This window comes from Uloborus diversus, chromosome 4 (genome assembly GCF_026930045.1).
Source record: "Uloborus diversus isolate 005 chromosome 4, Udiv.v.3.1, whole genome shotgun sequence".
Taxonomy (NCBI): Eukaryota; Metazoa; Arthropoda; class Arachnida; order Araneae; family Uloboridae; genus Uloborus; species Uloborus diversus.
In genome coordinates, this window is record NC_072734.1 from 35956191 (window position 1) to 35979459 (window position 23269).

General features: G+C 30.8%; 1 protein-coding gene across 1 annotated transcript in view; it reads left to right on the forward strand.

Moving 5' to 3' along the window:
• Window positions 1-319: 319 nt before the first annotated feature.
• The window catches only part of LOC129220241 (uncharacterized), a gene marked incomplete at its 3' end in the record, with an annotated part of 91420 nt that continues 68470 nt past the window's right edge, over window positions 320-23269 (forward strand). The window contains 1 exon segment of the mRNA XM_054854609.1: window positions 320-454.

Here is a 23269-nt window from a genome sequence, read left to right on the forward strand (position 1 = left end):
TAAGGGAAAAAATCATTAATGCGTGTTATCTAATTCTAAAATGAAATGAAGAAATCATAATTCTTGAATTTCTTCCGGCTGCAAAAGACGAAAATCAAACGATAATTTTTCAACTAGAACGTTTTAACACATAATATAATCCGGCGATAAAACAAAACCATTAAAGTATCTTCCATTGTGATGCGGTCACGGCGCGCCTCTCGCAGGTCAGAGATCCTCTCTGCAGCCCGGATTGGCCGTCGCCATTTTCCAGGTACAGGTAGAGCGCTAGCGGAGCGGCCCTGCGCCTGCGCGGAACCACCTGCTTGCTTCGTGGCATCGAATGTCAATTCCATCTCATGGAGTCGACTCGCAACCGCTGGATGCGAAAGAGGAATATACAATAACAAATGAAGGAATATACACAACACCCAAAATGGAACGTTTTTTGACCGTGTGAAGAGAAGGAAAAAAGGTGAGATTTTTTTTCCCTCTCCCCCGTGTTTGATATTCCACGCCGGTATCCACAATCGGATGCAATAATGTTCTGCGATATTTATTTGAGGAAGGATGGGGATTTAGTTCTGTTTTTGATGTCCGGGTGCGAGGGAAAATGTCGCTCTTTTTATTTTTCTGTGCTTTTTATTGCTTTCGTGTGCACTCAGTACAGATAAGGAAGCAGACTGTTTTCTCATTCTCGCTAGTGGATTTTTTCCAGCAGAAAAATATTTTTCACATGGCAGAAATGTAATATTTTAAAGAAATATTGTAAATACTAATTTTTTTTAATCTTTTTGTTTCTCTATTTTGCTATTGTTCAATGCTTCCGTGTGCAAACTCGATGCAGATAAAGATGAGAGAGATTTCTTTCACACTGGCTCCCTCTCTCTATATTGAATATTTTCCACCAAAAATATTTTTTATAACAAAAACACAGTATTTTAGAAATATTGAAGCATTCATATTTCGTACATTAAAACTTGCAAATATTTAAATGCTGAAAATTTGACTCTTTATTTTTCTATTTTGCTATTGTTCTTTTTTATTTCCATCTTTTTTAATGCTTCCTTATGCAAAGTCAATACAGATAAAAGTAAAATCACATTTTTTTTCTCTTTCTCTCTCACCCACCCTCCCTCTCCCTATCTCTATAGGATTTTTATCATCAAAAAAATGTTATTTATAACATAATAATTTTGAGAAGTGTTGTAAAAGATTTCAATGCGGAAATTATTTACTCTTTCTATTTTTCCATTTTTTAAAAAAAGAATGTATATGCAGTGCTATTTTTGTACTATGTTTCTACGTGCAAACTCAGAAAAAATAACTGGGACACAGATTTTTTTTCTCTCTCTCCCTAACTCTAAGGGATTTTTTCCAGAAGAAATTAATTTTTCAGAGCAAAAATATAATATATTTCAAAAATTACTTAAAGATTTAAATATTGATTTAAAAAAATCTCTATTGTTCTTTTAATTTTTCTATGATCTTTAATGCTTCCGTGTAAAAACTCAGTACAGATTAAAAGGAGACAGATTGTCCATCCCCCTATTAGATTTTTTAAAGCAGAAAACTATTTTTCATTGGAAAAAAAACATAATAATTTTTAGAAATCTAGTTTAAAAATTAAATGCTGAAATTCTTACTCTTTTTATTCTTCTGTGCTCTTTAATGCTTCCGAGTACCAACTCGGTACAGATAAAAATAAAACAGAATTTTTTTTCTCTCTCTCCTTTTCTGTAATGGATTTCTTCCAGAAGAAAAATATGTTTTATACGAAAAACAGAATCATTTTTGGAATCAATAGTTTCAGATTTAAATGTTGCAATTCTTTTCTCCTTTTATTTCTCTATTGTTCTTTTTATTTTTCTATGCTCATTAAGTTTTCCGCGTGCAAACTCAGAACAGATAAATAGGAGACAGATTTTGTTTTCTCTATTTTTTATGTTGATTTTTTTTCAACAGAAAAATACTTTCAGTAACTAAAACATAATAGTTTTTGAAATATCGTTTAAGATTTAATTGCAGAAATTCTTCACCTTTTTTATTTCTCTATAGTTCCTTTTATTTTCCATGTTCTGTAATGTTTCCGTTTGCAAACTCAGAATAGATAAATAGGAGATATAGACTTTTTTTCTCTCTCTATTCTCTACATTGGAGTTTTTTCAACTGAAAAGTATTTTCCGTAATTTAAACATAATAGTTTTTAGAAATATTGTTTAAGATTTAATTTCAAAACTCCTTCGCCTTTCTTTATTTCTCTATAGTTCTTTTAATTTTTCCATGCTATTCAATGCTTTCGCATGCAATCTCAGAACAAATAAATAGCGGACATAGTCCCCCCTTCCTATTAGATTTTTCCAACATAAAAAATATCTTCCATAACAAAAACAGAATATTATATTAGAAATATCGTTTGCAATTCAAATGCTGAACTACTTCATAATTTTTGTGTGGTGAACGTTTAATATTTTTAAACGTGGCAAAAATATTATCATTATGTTTCAACAAATATCGGTGAAAAATCGATCGTTTAGGAAGTAAAATTTTAAAGTAATAGTAGTACAAGTAATAATAAGTGTAGAAGTAATGATAATTACAAAAATTCAATCATTCGTATTCTAATTCGTAATTTTCATACAGCAAAATTCTTCATATTTTTTGTAGAGTACATGCAAATTAAAGTATGTTCCGTGTGCAAACTCAGTACAGATAAAGAGGAGACAGATGTTTCTCTCTCTCCTTCGTTCTCATGGATTTTTTTCAGAAAAAAAAATTTTTCATAATAAAACATAATATTTTTTTATAAATATTGTTTACGACTCAAATGCTGAAATAGTTAACAATTTTAGTGTGATGAAAGCTTTCTAGTATTTTTTTTTAATGTTTTAAAAACATTTTTACGGTGATACAGCTAATTCCGATGAAAATTTTATTGTTCTCTCTCTTTCTCTTTCTCTCGCTCTCTATTGGATTTTTCCAGCAAAAAAATATTTTTCATAACAAAAACATACAAATTGAAAAATATATATTATTTAGAATTCAAATGCTGAAATATTTTAAGGTTCAGTGTGATGTAAGTTTACTAATATTCTTTAAACATTGCAAATATATCATCATTGTGTTTCAATAAATATTGGTGAAGAATTGATAGCTTAGAGAGGAAAAACTGAAATAATAACAGTGATACAAGTAATAATAAAAGTAAGAATAATGATAATTGTCACGTTAAATGTAATATTTACATTATAAAGCATAAAATTCAGATTAAAACAATACTTATATTTTTAACTGAGTAAACGCTTGTTAATATATGTTCCGTGTGCTAAGACAGTACAGATACAGAGGATACATAATTTTCATACTATATTTTTACTTTATCTATATTTTTAATTTTTACCAACAGAATAATATCCTTTATTAATAATAATAATAATAATTTAAAAAAAACATAATTCTTAGTAGTTATGCGCAAGAAGTTATACACATTTACATTTTTTATTGATTACATGCAAGTTAATATTATTTTAAAATTAAATTCTTACTTTGGCTTTGGAAAACATCTAATTCAAACAAAAAAAGAGAGAAAATAAATAGAAATAAAATTATCAATATATATATATATATATATATATATATATATATATATATATATATATATATATATATATATATATATATATATATATATATATATATATATATATATATATATATATATATATATATATATATATATATATATATATATATATATATATAGCACAGTTAAAACTCATAACTTTTTGTATTCATAACGATAAACTGTGGCAATTTTGCAACAGGCAAAAGATTTTGAGCGATGAAAATTTAGAAAAAAGAAAAAAAAAATTTTAAAAAAAATGGACAGTTTGTCTCAACTGATGTCTCAACATTTCAATCAGCATTAATTTTCCTAAAATATTTTATTCTGAAATGCACTTAATGATGTTTTTTTTCCGATAGATATTTTAACAACGTTTTATATTATGAGAACTGAAGCCGCTTTCTCAACCTTTTTGACCTGCGGCCAAGTTGAAATTTCTTAAATTTCTGAAAGAATATCTCGGACCGGCGAGGGATTTTTTTTTCTCTTTTCGTACATTTTTTCTCGTTATTAAAGAATTGCTGCATAGTTGAATTGTAAGGCTTTTGTTATGATTTGAATACTGTAATACTTTGATATAAATTATTGTAATTAATATGGAAAAATAAATAAATTTTTGATAAATGTTGCAATAAAATATGAAAAAGAAAGAAAATAAAAGTGCAAAATTAAAGTAACACAAACATTGTTTAACATGTGATCTTTATATATTTTTTATTGAATAAGAATTTTTTTTAAAAAACGCAGATAAGTAAAATTTTAACGTAACGTAGTAAATTCTAAAAAATCTTCAAATATGAAGTTAATTCAATATGTAGGGGTAAAAACTTGTTCATCCCTTTATAGTTTCTTTGATTTCCTTATATTTTGACTTTTACTTAAATAGACTGAAAATGAGTCAAATATGTTTTAAATTCGCTTTTTTAATTAATTTCTAAAAATACATTGAGAAAATGGTTTTTGAATTATCTTCAATTTGAAAAGCAATGAATATTTACCTTTATTTTGAGCTTTGATTAGCGGTCAACTTTTAAGAACCAGTGCTGCTCCACCTCGCCAGAGTTTGAGAATTCCTGAATTAAAGGGAAGAGGCCAGATTTGTAAAAAATAAAAATAACACAGGTAGTTTCTAAATTAACGGATACTAACCACAATGTTAAGTAAAAAATGAAATCAGAGAAACTATAGAGAGATGAACAATTTTTTCCCCTTACATATTGAATTAACTTTATTTATGAAGCTTCTTCGGAAAATAATTTTTAAATGCTTCCAGCTAAAATAATGGATAATCTTTCTTTTTGTCCTGCATTACATGTAAAATTAAAAAAAAAAAATTCTAATAACTCTGATTTTTTTTTATTTGCTTATGCTTGAGGAATTAAAAAAAATAATAGTTAAAAGTTAAGAGCAAGTGAAAAGTTTTAAAAGAGTGAATGTGTTTACAGTAGGGATTCTCAACCAGTGGTCCGGCGGACCGGCACAGGTCGGTGGGGACGATCTTCAAAATAAAATTTAAAAAATAAATCATACTTGTTCACTTAAACATTTCCTTACTCAAGAATAAGTTAATAAAATAAAACTAAATTAAAAATATAGTAATAAATTTATTTACATACGCTCTTTTTTACTATAATTTTTCTCTTTACATAATATTCTAATGGTAGAATCCATGTCAATTCAACAAGGGCTGTAACATGATGGTCTCGGATTTTTTTAACTTTAACATATGTTAAAATTTATTAAAAAAAATAAAAAAAGTGTTTTTTTTTTTTTTTCTTTTTTTGCCCAAAAAAAATTCCTAGGCCGAGATACAGGCCGCCGAAAGATGGCGGTCCTGTCATGATTTCTCGCTTAGGATTTTCGTCAAAATCTTTAAAGTACATTATCTCAGGAACGGTAGAACATATTTTGCTGCGATTTGTTTCATTTAAAAGAATTTTTTCTTGTTTAAAAAACATATGCAACATTTTAAAATATATGCTTTAGATTTTTTTTCCACTGTCTTTTGAAAAAAAAAGTTTAAAATAATGTTTTTGATTTTTCTCAAATATGTTAATTTCAAAAATTTTAATTTTTTTACAGTTTATTAGTACTACTGAGCACTACGTTTCCTGAAAAGGAGAACTTCCACTTTTTCGTTTAACAGATTTTAGAGGCATTTCAAAAAATGGGGGTTTTTAAGGAGCTCTTTACGTAATGGCAAAAAGAAGAAAAAATACTCCCTCACCGGTTCACGATTTTTTTTCTGAAATTTTTACTAGCCCGTGATTCACAAAAGATTGAGAAACGGTGGTTCAAAGTATTGACTTTTTACTGTTTTAAAATTGAGGTTCGTGAAAATAAGTGCTTTTACAGTATTTATCTCTAAAAATATTTGTTTACAAATTAAATTTTTTAACATTCTTCTTAATATTTCTTAATGTTATAATTTACTTCATGACAAATTAATTTAGAGAATTTCCTACTATTTTCCTATCCGGTTTCTGATAAGATTCCATTAATCATTTCGGAATGAAGATTAAGTTTACTTTTTCAAAAACCACTAGATTTTTTCTGCTTTCCTATTATTACTTCTTTCTTTTAATTAACTCACTGCATAATGCAAAGAAAATGCAAATTCAGTTCTTCAAAACGTCACGCAGGTTAAGCTTAAGGTAGCAGAACAGATCCGTGTTTTGGCCCCGGAAGAATAAAAGAAGAAACAACTAACCGTTTTGCTTCACTTACAGACCATGTTAAATTGCGAGGTATAATTTTGAAATTAAAAATATCTTTTGGATTTGAGGTTTCTTAGTTACTCCAGCTTTTATACATGCGCAGGGATGTATGTACTATACTATTTTTTATTATTTAGACTATCTGTCATTTTGATGTAAGAAAAAAAAATATTCCAATGTAAAGTTTTAAAAATTGCTATTTTTTTTCTTCCTATTTTTCCACTAAATTTCAATTTTTATTTAAAAAACACAACACTTGAATATAGTATGCTTGACTCAATTTTTTAGGCTTATTTCAGATTTCCAAAATCATCTCGGTATACATACATGCATATTTGTAAAATTTTTAGTTTGAAGTTTTTTTGAGTTTTTTTAGTAATCACGGTAAAAATTAAATTATGTAGGGGAATGTGGGGCAAAGTTAAATAGCGTGGCAAAGTGAAATGGTGTAATTTTAAATCTGCTTTTACCGCAACCTATGTGGTAATATTTTAACTATGTAATAGCACAAGTCGTCTACTTCAGTCAGGAAAAAAATACCTCCAAAGATAGTAAAAAAAGATGATACAGGCAATTTTTAAAAATTGGTTCTCATATTGTTATACTTTGTGGCAAGTCAAAAATTATTTTTCTTATTATAAAATGGTTAAGTTCTTATTAACATTTCAAACATTAATTGAGACCTTCTAATATTCGGTGCAGTTAGTTAACTTAAGCTTATTTGAATTTTAAATAATCTTTACAATTAGGCAAGTACATGCGGTGCTAAGTGGATTGGGAAAAGTGAATAGTTTATATCCTTTAGGTGCTTAATCATTTACTAAATCACTTAAGTATTCATTTGTAAATAAATTCATTTGCGTTCCTTCATTTAGTAATTTGATTATTTACTCGTTCCTTGGATTATTTTTTATTCATTCACTCTTTTACATACTCATTTATTTTTTCTCATGCATTAATTAATTAATTAATCTCTTTAGCTATGTGCTAACTGTTTCCTTATGTTTTCATTTATTCATTCTAACTTTTATTTACTGATTCATTTGATCAAAAATATCTTTTACAATCGAATAGAAAACATTTTAGAAGAAAAATATTTTATTTTTCACTTTGCCCCATAAAAAAAAGGTGAAAATTTCCCATCACTTTTTTTTCAAATCGCAAATTTACTGCCAAAAATAAAAAATACTGTAGGGCAAGATGATCTCAAATTAAATTTTTTCTCAAAAATTCAAATTGGGCCCTAAAAATTTGAATGATACCTCACTTTAAAGGGAAAAGCTTGCAGATTTTTGAAAATGCATTGGTAATGCTTATACTTGCAATAGATTTTTGGTTTTAAGTTCATGTTTAGGTATCTGTCAATTGGTTAGAAACAGCAGTACGCAAGAGTAATAAGTTAGACTACGTATTTAAAAAGGAAAATATCAAATATATTTTTTCTTTTCACCTGTTTTATTTGCATATTGTTCAAAGGTTCTGAATAATTCAAAACGTTTTTCAACAATAGATTTAATATGTCTCAAAAATGCTGATGAATATTTTTCTGAATTACTTTGATACGTCCGTTACTAATTTTGGTTTAAAATGATGCTATTAATTTATTTTTTAGCAGAAAACTTCCAAATTGTAGGCTTACTTTTTGTTTCAGTTGAATAACATCATCCTAAAAAATAATTATTATTTCATGAAAATAATTGGGTAAATCAATGGTAACGGGTTACCGAAATTAGGCATTTTCAGATGGTTTTAGATTATTTGTATATTCTAAATACATAAAACTTTTGTTTTTTTCAAAGCATCTATCATTTGATTTTCAAAAATAAAAAAAAATAATAAAAGGATTATACAAAAAAGTATATTTAGAATGTTTTTGGTTTTATGATTAAAAAAATAATAATAATAAAAAAAGTTGATTATTTATCTTGGTAATGCTTTTAATATTTATTTAGATATTCTTCATTAGAGAATTTTGATCAACACTAGCCTTCTATTGAAAGTCTTGTCCAAAAATAGTACGTCCGTTACCAGTCACAAAAATGTATAGTTCTCAGATTTATTTTATGCATTTGGACAAAAACTTGTACGGGGTGAAAGAAAATGTTAGGCTTGATCTAAAGATGCCAAAATTTTAACCAGCAAATCAATAAATAAGCTAGAAAACATCTTGAATTGTTGTATTTTTCTTACAAATGGTACGTCCGTTACTTTGATTTTGCCCTGTTTCAATAAAAGTTTTATAATCAAATACAATGTTCTTTCTTTATGTACATTAATTTTCAAAACAAATTTCCAATTTGTTCATTTTGACAAAGCTCAATCATATTAAGTATTTCGCTTTGCCTCACATTCCCCTACATATTTTAACGCAAATAAAAATGTTTGCTAAACAACACTATTACGCATTAACAAGTCCATAGCGTAGTTAGGCATAAAGTTGAAAATAGTATGACTGAAATAGTATACAATAACTGATATAATGTATGTCTTTATATTCTTGCACTAGAGAAGGAATACCTGGTGGCTTTGAAGCACGTATATAAAATTTTAGTTCAAAATGTGTACCAACAACATTTAATTTCATTTGCTAGTACTGTATATAACTTGTGCAAATGAAATAATTTACAATTTGTATTTAATTGTTGTTTCAGTTTTAACTTACAACTGCTAAAAAATTAAAAATTCGTTTTGGGGATAAGTTTTTTTTTCATATTATCTAGTGTCCTCAAACATTAATCTAAAGCTTCTATTTACCTCTTTCACCTTTATCCGGCAAAGCGTGATTTTTTTTTTTTTTTTTTAACTTCTTTAAGTCATCCTGTAGCTCCATGTGCTAGCAAAAAACTCGTAATTTTACGTTTTTAAGGGAAAAGAGATGTTTGTAGTGCAATCATTGCTGGCACCAAACGGTACCGCAAGGCTTTGCCGGGATAGCACTTAAAAGGGTGGACTAAAAAATTTGACTGAAATGGGCACTGTGCTTAAAGGCTTTATTTTCTGTGCTCGATCATAGCTTCGTAATTAGCTGCCATGATTGCAAACTATTTTCGAAGAAAGACAAACAAAAATACTAAATGCAATAAAAGCTATGTTTTATGTTCTTGTAATAAGGAAAATACGTATATGCAACACTCAAATTTGTTCTAAAGTCGAAAATTACCTTTACCTCAAAATCGGATTTAGCTACATACGATTATACATGATTGTTACAGAAAAATCATTCTCAGTTCTGCCATCTCTAAACAAACCGTTCAATTTTATCGCTACACAGATCAATAATAAAGTATTTGTTTCAGATATGATTGCCATGTTCTAAAATAACAGATTATTATGTGTTAACACGCGTGACTGGTTCTCCTCTTTTTAAAGCATGTATTTCGGTCTTTTTGGTTGCACCTGAGAGGACTTGATGGAGTCGCGATGAATTTTGCTTTGATGCAACTCATTGCATCGATAAATTGCCTTAGTCATAAGGTTCCTAATTTTCTTTTATTGTTTTCTACAATAAATTACAATGGAGTATGCTAATTTTAAATGCTACTGTTTTGAAAATAATTTAGCTATTATTGTTCTCCGACATTTTTTCTTAGTTGGTGTTCTTTCTACTGAGGTAGGTTTTCTTTATCTAAAGCTTAGCACGAAATATAAATGTTTATTAAAAATAGCCTATGTGGAAATTCTGATTCTAGTTGAACAATTGTAAAAGCAGCAGCTGAAAAATGAATCCACAACCTAGACGAAATATTCGGTATTCTGAAAAATCACTAGGGGGCATACCAATAAAATCATGACTAGAAGTTTAATGTAAGGTTTTTAATTACCAACCAAATGTAAATATTTTTTTTTTGCCGGCACTGTATATTTTTTGCTTTTAAGCTTCATACACTGGTGTATAAAGTATTTTAAAATGATTTTGAACTTCATTTTCTTATTAAATGAAAATATTTTGTGTCTTATTATTTCCTGTAAGTATTATATAGCACTTAAACTATTGATCAATTATTTTGGTATCAAAAAAAGTATTAAAAAACTAAAATTATGAACATAAGTAAATAAATATTTAATAATATTAACAACAATTAACAATAAACTTACAATATAGGAAAATAATTATTTTAAATATTTACACATTTTTTTAATATTTACAATATCCTACACTAATAACAATATTACGGAGAGCGGGTGTTGGAACTGTTCACTTGTGCACCTAGATGTTGTGTTCACAAGTGCCCCATCGTCTACTTTAGAGCTAATTCGCAAAAATAAAGATTTTTTAAATTAAATAAAAAAATCCAAACATTGTCATAAATTTACTTGAATGTTCATAGAATGGTTCGTAATACTTTGATTTAGATTAGCAGTTAGCTTTAAAAAGGGAATCACGTGAAGAAGACAGTGATAAAAGTTTTTCAACACCTGCTAGAACAAAGAAGTTGCCAACTCAGAAACACAAAATGGTTCATTACTCTAAATGTTTGTCCAAGAGATACAACTGGTACTGTCCTTATTTGAGAAGTTTTAAAGATTTTTTGCTTGAAGTGATCTAAGTCATAACATGTTCAATTGTGCCCCGTGTTTACACGGCCCGCCTTTTCCCCTACATGTAACACGTTTTACGAGACTCAAATGCTGGTATTTATTGTTTTGATCTCACACCTAAAAACGGTTCATATATTTTGCATTTTACGTCAGTTTGATTTCAATTGTCGTAAATTAATTAAAAGTTTTTATTATTTTTCAGTATTAATAAAAGGTAATAAGAAGGGGATATTTATGCGATGTTAAATTTCAATTTGACTTCATTAATGAGTTGCTTGTGTTAATAGTTTTCACTTAATGAAAATAAATCTGTAGGATTCTGGAACAATTTAATCAAAATTGATCTAATTATTTGACCGACTTTGCGTCTGCCGTTGTTTCCATAACTTTAAATCTCCAAAAATGTAACAAAAGCTGATGCAGAGTATAGGAGAATGAAGACAGAGAAGAAGGGAGAAAATCACGTCCAGGACAATATAATTCTAACAACCTGTATTAAGTGTGAAAAAAAAATCAGTCGCATACAATTTTTTCTTTTTTTTTAATTTGATTCCAAGTTTGATCAAAACACGCTGTTGCTGCATCAAAAAATATATTTTAACCTTTTTGAAACAGCATCCATGAAGTTACTTGTCCAATTATCTGAATTTTCGTACGGGAAATCCATCTACTGTATTTAAATCCTTTTGTTACAGCCAATTCGCAATTCTAGTTGGTTGGTTTGATTTGGCGCAAGAGCTTTAGTAGGTTATACGGCGCGAAACGATTGTTGAATAATGGAAAGAAGAACCAAAAAACTAATTTTTATTAAGGAGCAAAAGGACATAAAACTTCTAGAATTTTGGGAAATAAGCCAAAATGAACACATTAACGAAGTTTTAAATTTTGAGTGACGAGTCGAAAGGAAAATCTGAGAAACATTTTTGAATAATATAAAAAATGTTAACAACAAAGCAATGAAAAGATAAAAACAAGGAGATAGGGACAAGCACTAAATTAAATACATAAAGTCAATCTTCTGTAGGGAAGGGAATAATCTAAGATGAGGAAAGTCCCCTAGCAGTTCCTTCAAAGATGGATGGAACTGATTGAAAAATTTGAAACGAGTATGATTAAAATTTGGACAATCAGACAGGATTGCACTTCTAGAGTTTGAATACGCTGCCTTGTGGTGATTTAAGAAACTACAGAAAGAGGTTAAACGTTATCCATATGCTCATTACTTTTTGCATTGAAAAAGGCGTTCCCTGTATCGCCGAAACACGTGTCTGCTGTAATTGGCAAATTTGTGCTTTTTTTAACGTTGTTTTTCTTACTTGATTGCATTCCACGTTTTTCTTTTGTGGTGAAAAAGAGGTTTCAGACAGTTTGTGGTGTAATGCGATTTTGAAAGAATAGAAAAGAAGCCCCCTCTCTCCTCTCCTCATGAGCACGATGAAATATTACTGTCATTCAGTAAGCTTAAAAGCAGGTTATAAATTACAGCATTTTTTTGTTTTACCTCTTTCAGTCGCCATTAGCCAGAGATTGCAGCTCCTTCAATAACTTATTCGAATTGCAAATAAATACATGAATTAGTAGGAGCCAATTAATACTTATTTATCGTCCATTAGATTGATTGTTTAAAATTTATGCTTTATTTCAGCTGTAATTTCTTTAATGGCGACATACTTGAATTTGTTAATCGTTTTACTGATGAAAATTATAATCTTGTCCTGTTCTATTAAAGATTAACGTTTAAAAATTTAATTATTGATAAAAAAGATTCTCAGAACAAGTTGAATGAAAAGAATTACTTCAAATGTGTTTCTGTTGATTCCTTATTGAAATGACTAAAGTTTGCGGCTAAAATTTCATGCTGAGTAATGATAAATATGTCCAGTTGAACTGAATCTGTCTGACACCATTCAACACGTAAGACGAGAGTCGTCTAACTAAAAATCTTCTATTTATTTATCGGATCTTTGATTCTCTATTTCGTTTAGATTCAATAGACGCACTTAACTCATCACAGTGGAGTTTATTTTCGCATTTTACGAAAGAGAAATCTTATTCCTACGCAATCACTCAAGCTCAAACTTTTGTTGTTACTGAATCGTGGTTTCTCCACCTCTAAAACACTCACACCCCACTGATTTTCCCACCCACGTGATTTGAGGCTTAAGTAGGGTTGAAAAAAACGCACCCATTTGTAAAAGGCGGGGTGGAGTATCTTGGAAAAGTTCTTCAGATTGGGATGTTTTCAAATAAGATGCTGCGGTGCGTGAACAATATGTCTCGGATTGGATGTTTGATGGGTGTTTCTAAGGGATCGTGTTTTTTACTTTTGGTGTTGAAGAGAAAGTTTCTCCATAAACAAACGTACGTGGGAGAATTTTGGGCAAGTTGAAAGATTCGGGTGAAATGAGGATGAATTGGAAACTTGTAGTTATTTTTAGTCTTGGGGTTGAAAAGTGTTTCCACAAACAATCGAAAATGGAGAAAAATTTGGATAAGTGCGTGGAATATGGGTACACTGGAAACTGAGATCATTAGTTCCTTTTACATAATAAAGGTATTGTAATCAAAAGAAATATTTCCGTCAAGTGTCGGCATAAACTTTTATTTTACTCACTCCCGATTGAATGTTGAAAACTTTTTTGGCCCATCTGCACCTAAGAACGATCCCCGAGTTAATTATCACAAGTTTTCTCGTGACGTCTGTATGTACGTTTGTACGTGTGTATGTATATACCTAGCATAACTCAAAAACGATATGCCGTAGAAGGTTGAATTTTGTATGTAGACTCTGAGTGGGCTCTAACTGTACAATCTCCCTTGGTTGCATTCGGATGTTCCAAAGAGCTCTTTTACGCCTTTTTGGGGAAAATTGGTGTTATTTTCAATGCAGCCTAAAGTGATGTTATCAGTTGGCGACCACTTTTGGTCGCCAAATTTTTTCGCTAACTTGGCAACATGTTGCCATATTGGTGAAAGATTTGGCAAAAAAGTAATTTTTCGAATCTGGTTTTGATTTGGTGCTGTTGAAGATTGAAGAAATTGTGCTGAGCTGGTAACTTGCAATTAGTTTTACTCTTGGTGCTGAAGAGAAAGTTTTTCCATAAAACAAACATACGTGGGATAATTTAGGGTTAGTGTGTGGAATGGGAGTACATTGAAAATGAGTTTTTTTTTCTTCTTTTTGCTCTTAGTATTAAAGATAATTTTTTCTCCCTAAACAAACGTATGTGGGGTACTTTTTGGTAAGTGTGTGGAATCGGGGTGCATTGGAAACTTGCAAACACTTTCTATCTAATTTATTTTGTAGTAGCCATTAGCAAAAACAAAAGATAGCACAATCGATATTTTAATTTATTACCACAAAGAAATATAATCACTGCAGACGATAATAAATTGATAAATATAAAACGTAAACTAGGATGGAAAGGAGTTAAAAAAGTGTTAACAAAAGACCTAAAACATCGCTAGATAGGTGACCCTGAAAACTGAAATTATTTTGCCATTTCACTTTGTCCCGCTATTTCATTTTACCCCACATTCCCATACTGATTTGTCTTTCTTTCAACGCTTGCTAAAACTGAAGTTTATTAAATTGTTTTTAAAATAATTATTTTTCAAACAAGATAATGAACTGAAATCATAATTTTCGTTACTTTTTTCTATTAATTTACTTACAGTTGACGTTATCATTCGTTTGTTTTTTTCACTAAAACTCAACGGATCCCCCCTACAAAAAAAAAAAAAAAAAAATGAAAAATGTGGAGAAAACGTTCTATGTTATTTGTTTTCTTATAAGACAATGATTTCTTACTCTGGATGACACAAAATCCCGCGTTGCAAATATGTCAAAGACATCACATTCTAAGCCCAATCTTCAGCATTGGAATCTGGCGTAATATGTCCGAAAATCACGAAATGGCTACAAGAAGAAAAAAATATTCCCGGTTTGATATGGAAAAAAACGTCTTCTATTGTGGTCGTCTTAAGGAGAGAGATTCCTGTTCAAAAATAAATCAATTACGACCTACATAAAGTCATTGTGAAATCGAGGAAGTATGAACATGGAAGACTTGAGCATTCCAGAACGCGCATGCGCGAGGCAATGTAAATCTTCTATAAATCACGGAGGCTTATGGATTCACCTTTATCAATTGGTTTTACATAAGCTTTGTTCTTTGGAATGCGCTTTATTTCACCAAGATATTGTTTGTTTAGCGCTATTGTATGAAATTTGTATTTAAAATTAAGAATGCATTTATTCGCCAATGGTAATATTTTGGATTCATACTTTCTTTTGTTTTGTTTGTCGTGTAATTAGTTTTGTTTCCTTTTGGGATAAAGAGCTCGTGGAAAGGAATTTTCAAAGTAGTTATTGGATGGAATTGATGCCACTTTTCTTTCCGCTAGATGCGTTTAAAGCAGAACTGGTTACCTCTGAAAGTAACAGAGGCTACTATACAGGGCTACTTTTGGAACTGCCCCCTAGATGAGGCTGGATGGTACCACAACAATGTGGCTCAGTCGGAGAAGAGGCCCTGGATGAAAAAATCGAGATCAAAACTTATTTCTATACATAAACAGTCGAGTCTCGATAAGTCGAAGTTTATAACTCAAATATTCCTTTATCTCGAAGTTTTCATCGGATCCCAAACTCTTACTGTTGTGGAAACTTCCCATAACCCGAACTACCAATAACTCGAACGTTTTAGCCGGTATTTTGAAACTTCGAGTTACCGAGAGTTGCCTGTATATGCTACGGTGAATGTTTCGAAAGTCGACATTCTCCAGTTTTGGACTTTAATAAACATGGGCAAACTGAAACTGGGCCCGCAGCATGATCTGGAAAGGGGCCCTGCCATAAATGATGGTCATGAGTTTTGGAGTTCCTAAAAAATGGAAGAGCGAATGGAAGAATATAAGGTATTGAAGTTTTTAAATCCGGAGAACATGATGGGCACCACGGTGCACCAGCGCTATTCTGAGACGTTGTATAACAAGTTGCTGTTTTATTTGAAATAGTAATGTACGCAAAGTACTGTGCTTATTTGGGTTTGGTATTTTAGCTTTTTATAGATAATGCTTATAAACTAACTCAAAATTGCTATTTGAAGCGACTGTGAACCAGCTGATAGTATTGCTTAAGGGTACTGAAAGGACACTTCAAAATGTTGCATGATAACTTTTATCGAAAGCAAATAATAATATTTTTGTTTGTTATAAATTTACATTTATGAAGCAAGTAAAATAAATATCTTACGAATATGATTGAGTGTACATCGTGAAAAGTTTTAGCAAGTGTCTTGGGATACACTTTACACTTTACCGTTGTTTCGAGGAATCAGGCTTAAATGGGTAATGATTTTTTTTTTTTTTTACATGAATCTCTACATTAGATTTATTTTTAAATTAGATTTATTTTCAAATCGCAAAGACAGTAACCAAACTAAACTTAGAAGGAAGCATTGAATTAGTCCTGTCCCATCGAAAAAAAATGCATATTTGAAATAACAGTAGACATTTGGTAAATTAAATGGAAAACTCTTTAACTAAAAGATATTTATTATTTTCCATCGGTAAGCACCGGTATTACAAACTTGGCAAAATAGCTCGAAATTGTGGTATTCGGTATACCGGTATTGCGATCACTAATTGCAAATTATCGATCTCAATATTGCGTCAGCACTATCTGTACCTAAGTATGTAATTTTCTTTGAAAACTCTTATTACATAGTCTCATTCATTGAAGTATTTCGTGGAAAAAGAAATTTAATTTCTGGCAAAGAATCCTTTCGTAATCTAGTTGCAAATCAAGTGGTCCACCTACGAAGTGAGCAGCGTAATGAATTCGAATCATGTATTTTGTTTAATTATAGGTGTGCAACTTTCCTTGTGGTAGTCACTCCCGACCCCATTCCACCTTCCCAAACGATTTTTTGCTTTGTTTCGTATCTGTCTGGTGTATCTTGAGGTAATACTCGATCCCTCTGCCTTTTCCTTGACACACTTTCACTTACGAAAACGAAGTCTTGAAATCAGGTTTTAGTGAAATTTTCGAAGACTGGAATCTCTGATTAGAAATAATTTCTCTCTCTCTCTCTTTTTCGTACAACCCAAATAAATTAATGGATGCTTTATAGATCCGTTTTCTGTCAGCTGTTATTTTTGTGCGCGACCTGGGCACATTACTGCTGTTTGGTTTGCACTTAATTCGATCTATTTTCGACTTTGAGGAAGTGAAGATCGATTTAAATTTCTAAAGCAGAGACAGAAATTTTGCACCTATATTTTTGGATTCGGCCCATTTGCATCGATTGGACGTATTTCCCGAAACTAATTTCTAACAAATGAGGCAGTAAGAAGCAAAGGGGTTCAAGTGGACTTTTTAAAGTCTTGAATAAAATTCTTGCAAATTTCAAACTTTATAGTTGGGGTAAACCTACGCAGATCCTAATCACATGATTATGACTGCCACAACCATAGGAAGGCTTTCGTTGAAAAGTTTTTCTACATCATGCTGTATAGCAGTACTGTTTGACCACGGATTGTATGTAATTCGGCAATCTGCCATGTAAAGACGATTCCGTCTGAATGAATCTAGCAGGGGAGAAGAAAAAATACCGATGGGATTTTTATGTATGCGTTTTATAATGTCACTAGTGCCTTATTCATTTATTGCATTCTCAAAAATAAATAGGGGAAACAAAAATAGTTACCATGGAAACAAAAAATAAATAAATAAAATAAAATATTTTCATTTCGTTCAGGAACGTAAAAGCAAAATGGTAGACTCAAAACTTTGTTGTGAAAAAATAAATCAATTAATTTTTGCCGTAAGAATTTGGATCGAATATACTTTAGATTTAAAATATGCTGCTGTGAGCAAATTTTCATTTTTACAAAACTAAAGCTAAATAATAGAGAAGTAAAAGTGCACATCTAAAACAAACCAACTAATAGCCCTATATAAACTAATAGATACGTCCATTTCCGCCTACAAACCGGATATTAGCCTTTCCATGTAATACATGGTCAGACAGTACCAACCAGGGCTATTAGTTCCATATCTTGTTTAAAAACAGAAGAGAGTTTCTTCTGCTACTAGTACTAGTTATCTTAACCAAGATTTTTTTTTTTTTTTTGGCATTCGCACCATTTTGCTTCTAGGCAAATCAAATGTCAATAAGCAGTGGATAAAGTGAACTAAAATTATTAAATGAACATAAACTAGAATAAAAAATTAATGTTGTAACGTGTTTTCTCTATGACATAATGAACTTTTCCCTCATTCAAGATTTTTTCAACTTCATAAGTTTTGTACCAACGTATCAAGACAGACTCTGCACTTGGTTATTTTTGCACACGTCTCAAAACAGCTGTCTCTTTAGCTAAAACTTTTTTCAGAGACCGCATCTCTAGAACGAATATAACTTATTGTATAGGTTAAAAAGCCAGACAACGTGAACTTCAAATGAAAATGAAATTTCCCTGTTTCTTTTTTACTTAACTTATTTATTTATTTATTGAAAAATGCTACTTCAAAAGAAAATTCCAAGAATAACAAACATGAGCTTGTATAAAGTAACTTTTAACTTTTAAACATTTAACCCGATTTTATTGATTTGCTTATTCTGAGAAAGTAGGCTAATACTTAGGTAGAATACTTTTTAAAGCTCGGTGTAACAACCTAAACTGAATGTGCACAGTTAGAAATTTTGCAACTTTATCCTGGATATGTAATTTTAGCCGTTGCTTTAATGATCTTTCTTTCAACTCCCTAACGAGGAAGGAAAAAAAAAATATATCGGTGAAAGTATAAATAAATGGGCATAAAAAGGAATAGAGAAAAAAATGACATCTGCACCGAGTTTTTAGTTCCAGCAAATGGCATCGTTCTTTTTACGCATGTCCGATCTTCCGTAGAACTTTTCAAAGCCAAACCTTCATCGCTCTCGTACATCCTTTAATACATTTCGAGCGTTAATGATAGAGAGTTCGGCCAGTGGAACGTGTGGATGAAATTCGAGTGTTCTATTCTTGAGTGGGGAAAGTTTATTCTTGGTGTTTAGAAGAGTGTTGAAGTTTTGTAACTTTTTGATGAATAACGGCTAATTTCCCAATAACGTCTAGAATTAGGAGGCGTGGAAATGTTGCATAGATGAAGTTCTGCTTAATGAATTTCTTTGTGCCAAATACTGTTCTGAAATTCGATGCAAATTTTTCTTTTGTTCGAAAATGTATGAAAGGGTAGAAATGATGTCCTTTTTTAGAAATGGAAAGTAAAGCAGAGGTCTTCAACCGAAGTTACACGAAACTCTAGGGTTCCCTAAAACTATGACAGGGGTTCCGCAAGTGATCACTATTTGCTAAATTAAATTGCCCAAAATTTAGTAAAATTTTATTTTTTATGAAACATTGAATTCTTAAAGGTGGTTTGCTTGTAAAAAAATGCAGTAAAGATTCATTAATCCAGTTCCTATTAAACCAGACTTCGCTTAATTCGTACAGCCATTTAGATGCACATACTGCGTAAATAAAAGGTCAATTAGCACAAATGTATTTTTAGGCCAAATTTTATATTTTTTAAATGTATTTTCGTAATTTTCCCTTATGCAGTATTATATTTCAATGTCTTTAATTAAAAAAAAAAAAGAAAAAAAATTACTTTGTATAATAGCTAGAAGATCGATCTATAGTTTTTTTTTTTTTTTTTAAATCTGTATTTTCATTAATTCGGATGACTTGGATCTACGTTTATCCGGATTAAGGAAGTTCTACTGTTTTTTTTTTAAATGTCGCTAAAAAAGTTTGTTTTCTTTTTACTAATTTGTTATAACTTGAAATATTGTTGAGTTTATTAGCCATCTAATATCTTTCATAAAGAACAAACAAACAAACCATACTATTCATTATCTTATCAAGATGTTTTTATTGTGATGTAATGGAGATGCAAAAATAATTTTGAAAATTTTAATGGGATATAGCTCTGATATCCATTCTTTTCTGCAGTTTGATAAAGGGATTCCTCCCCAAAAACGGTAATCTCTAACGGTCCCCCAAAGTGTAAAAAATCAAATACTCTATTTCAGAGGAATAAAAAGGACTTCACAAGTTTTATCCGATGAGTTTAGTTTGGTTTATCTGAAAAAGTTTAGATGCTAGGTTAAGATAAAAATTTAAAATTCTCGAGGAAATGCTAACAGTAGTTCAGGATAACTTTGATCGATCCACAATTTCTCTATTTTTCATTGCTCCATTCCTATTTTGCTAGCGTTGTTAACAGCTTTTGGTATAGTATGAAGATCAAAACTCCTAAAATGGTTATTCAAAATAAAAATAATAATAGTTATAAAAACCATCTCAAATGACTTATTACTCAACTATTATTTACTTATCATGTTGATTTGAATCTGTCCACAGCAAGATCTGGATATCAAATATTTCAGTCTTAGAAATTATTTCTATTTTTTAAAAAGCATATGCCTTGATCCAAATAATTTGATATTTACATGACGCTATGCGCGCAATTATTATTTTGTTGCAATTTCATTGACTTGTAATTAATTTGTTACTGCGTGCGTTCATTAATTTATAATATATTTTACTTCAGCTGGAGTTCATTTTTATTAGTCAGATTTAGGAGACCAATCTGGTCCCTAATAATCCCTTGATGGAATTAAAAGGGGATGCCCCCCTTTGGGTTTCTGATGTATGTTTATGATTTATGTTGAAAACTACCACTGTATTATATATGTGGTTTGAGGATTTTCGGTAGTTTTAAAGTACAAACTTTAACAGCCATTAAAAAGACATTCAATCTTACTCATAATGGGATGGTTTCCTTCAGCCAAAAGTACTACTTTTAGTCATTGAAATGGATAGAATGAGCAAAAAAATAACATGGACCGAGAAAATATTTTCATTTTCCCAACATTGTATTTAAATTAATTTTTTAAAATGTCCAATTTTTCAAACAAGGCGCGGTCTTGACGACGTCACAAATGATGCACTTGGCCGCATCTTTCTACTACGTTTCCACGTTATGATAACCAACAGTGAATTAAAATCGCGCTCCACGCTTGCTACCAACCACATCGTTGCCAATATACGTGAGTAAAGATGCGAATCAAATATTTTGCACTGTGAATGGCAACACTGAATGGCATTTCATTCAGAAGCCGTAAACAATGAAAGCGCTCCGATTGAAGTAATTTTTTAAAAATATTAAACGTAAACAAATTTATCAAAAAATGGTCAGATCCTATGTTTTTAAGCATGCGCTTTCAGAAAAAAATACTTTTAAAATTTTGGAAACGAACCCATTAGGGTTCAACTAGGTTACCTTGAAGAGTGTACACTAAGTCACCGGGCTTTGCGCGGGCATCTCGAAAATAAATGCGATGTAAAGTGACTCATGTTCAGCACTCAATCCTAAACGAAAGAGACAAAAATTACCTCATCTTCTCCTGAATAAATGAGAAGTATAGTTAAAAGATCCAGTAGAACAGTGACAACAATCCCGAAGTAGCGTCAGAGACCCTACAAATCCTTATTATAATAAGGAGAAGTTCGACGAAAGGAAAACAGTGCTCAAATATCTCCATTATGATCATGATATTGGTAATGTAAAATTTTGTGTGACAGTAAAAGGCATGATCAAATTACTGATTATTTAAAAATAAGTTTTTTAAAAAATCTGTCTTTTTATGCTAGTAAAAAATTGTTTTCATTCAGGATTGCGTCAAACTTGCGATCTGTCTCCAATTTTCTCTAAAACCAGAAATTATTTTTGTATAACTATACTTATCTTTCTTGCCGAAATAGGAAGACTTTTTGCACAACATTATGCGCTATTACACAAATAAAACTTTGTTTCTTAACGGTAACGTTATATATTAATCCTTTGTGCAAATTATTTCTTTATCTTAATCCACTTTGAGTGACAGCTGAGCTCAAATGTGGATTTCCTTAGGTGCTTAAGTCATTGTTGTGGAACGCATCCTGTCTTAAATATAAAGTGAAAGTTGAAGTGGTGCAAGTATTACGCACATTACTGCCCAATGAAGCCGAAAGTGAAATCGTCTGCTAACGTAGGCGGAGGCGGAATGTACAATAGGTTTTAGGCCTTCTCTGCATCAGTTCTTTCGGATTCATTAATCTTTTTTTGTGTGGAGACTATCAGCTTTTCTTTGATTTATGAGTCTTGGTTTGTCATACGTTTGAATAATACAAATGCAGTGGATTCTTTTCGCCTTCCTCCTTATTGTCGCAGTTACCTGCTTAAGACAACTTTGGGAAATCGAAAAAAGTCCACCCGCATTCCATAGAAGAAAAGGCAAATGAAAATAACAGTGTACTTTTTGCAAAGCAGGCGCCAACAGTTTTATTAAAAATGTAGCTTTTGTAAACACTCTTCAATTTTTTGCTAAGCATCTTAGAAGATGGCATCATGGAATAGTTCTTATGCCATCGATGTGAAAGAGCCAGTAAAAGCTTTTGATAAGAAAATTCATTTTTTTTTTTTTGGGGGGGGGGGGTGCGTGTTCTAAGTTTATGATATTTTTGTAAAATGTAAAGAACCAGTTTTCTTTTCTTCTAGAGTTTATGAGGCAGTAGGGGGGGAGGGGAAGAAAGGTGATGATAGATTTACTTATGTGTGTATGCCCAAATATTATCACGTGGCAAAATTTGGGGTTCCATTCGTAAAATTGAGAATTTCCGCTCTCACAAAAATTAAAGTTCGGAAAACTCTTGATTTATTCCCCGGATAATCGAGCGCTTAATGAATCATCGATTAACTGATATTAGTTCGAGAATTCTGGCGATCAAGGTAGAGAAAACGCCTAATTACTCATTGATTATCCTTCATTCAGAAATTGAAAATGACATATCAAATAATGAATTTAAGTGGAATGTCTAAGCTGTTTTTGGCAAAACATCGCTAATCATCACATCCCAAACCTGTCTGCTCATTTATGTATCATTTAAAATCGGCTATAATTTCATCCGCCCTTCATTACAGTTCGTCATGGCTTCTAATTGAATTATTACAATGTGAGTCATTTTATAAACCTCCAAGCTATTTTTGAACAATTTCCACGACGGAAAAAACCTTCAGTTGAAAATGACTTTGTTTCTATATACCGCTCATCGGAAGCAGTAATGTTACATCAAAAATTTTGAAAAATAAAACAAAAATTGCTTTAAAATCTATATTTTTAATACTCTTCTTGTCACAATACTGGCGCAAAGTTAGAATAAACAACTGGTGCGTCTTGGCGTATAAATGGTATGATCAATACTGCCACATCATTAAAATGTCCCAATTCACAAGAAACAAATTTCGAATTAACTTGTACATTACTAGTTCCAACTGCAAAAATACACAAAACAACCAGTCATCATATCATAT